A 1,088-nucleotide genomic window follows, 5' to 3' on the forward strand; every position below is an offset into this window, starting at 1 on the left:
CAGCTGGGTTCCAGGGGAATAATCTTTAAACCTGAAACTAAAAGTATCCCCTGAAGTCTTCTTTAAGCCAAACAATAATTTACTTAATTAGGAAAGAAAGTCTGCCTGGAGCACTGTGCTCTTTTAAGAACGTTCTAGATGGAATCAAATTAACAACAGCAACTCAAAAGATGAGACAGGAAACTTGGGCAGAGAGTTTCTCTTCCTAGAGGAGCAACATGAAGAGGGTAAGGGTGGTAGCACAACTTGGAGCATGTAAGCAGGGCCACGGAATCGCGCACGTAGAAATTATTGAATTGCCTTGTGTTCTACTATGCATGTGCTCCACAATAAAAATTAAAAATATTTTAATTTCTAATAAATAGAGGGATAACAACAACAGCATGGTTGGCAGAATCTAACACTTTGCTGTTAACACTTCCTCCCCTCCACTGCTTGTATGTCTCAATAAATAGGCTTGGTGGATAGACTGGATAGAATGTAGCCTAGACTACATTCCACATCAGCTGCAATTGGGACTTCCATCCTGGCTGACCAAAAACTAAATGCCTCCTTGGTAGGGAAAAGAGGTGCCAGACCCTGTGCTTAAATACAAAAGTCACTGCAAACTTTTGTGAGGATTTTGACAGATCTCTGTAAGAATGAAGCAGCGCCCTATCAGGCATCCAGGTGCTGTGGTGGTGTGCTCGGCTGCTAAAGACCAGGTCAGCAGTGGGAGCCCACCAGTTGTCCTGTGGGAGCAAGATGAGACTGTGCCCTTCCCTAAAGTCATATAACTTCAGATACCTAAGACAGTGACTCTTCTCTATCATCTAGGGTCACTATGAGTCATAATTGACTCACTTTGCAGTGGTGATCTACCAGGACTACAGAAAAAATCTCAACTTTGAGGAAATGTTGCTCAACATCACCCAAAGTTTTGCCTATACTGGCCTAAAGATCCTTGTAATCTTCAAAAAATAAGCTCAGGAGCCAGTCTGTCTGGGTTTACCCTCTGATTTTTACCACCTGCTAGATCTAACTTTTGCTCAATTCATTAACTTTTCATAGGTATGTTTCCTCATTGTAAATTAGGGAACATAATGGCA

The sequence above is a fragment of the Echinops telfairi genome, unplaced genomic scaffold (assembly GCF_000313985.2).
Source record: "Echinops telfairi isolate 266 unplaced genomic scaffold, ASM31398v2 ScPeMD7_7468;HRSCAF=8506_0, whole genome shotgun sequence".
Lineage (NCBI taxonomy): Eukaryota > Metazoa > Chordata > Mammalia > Afrosoricida > Tenrecidae > Echinops > Echinops telfairi.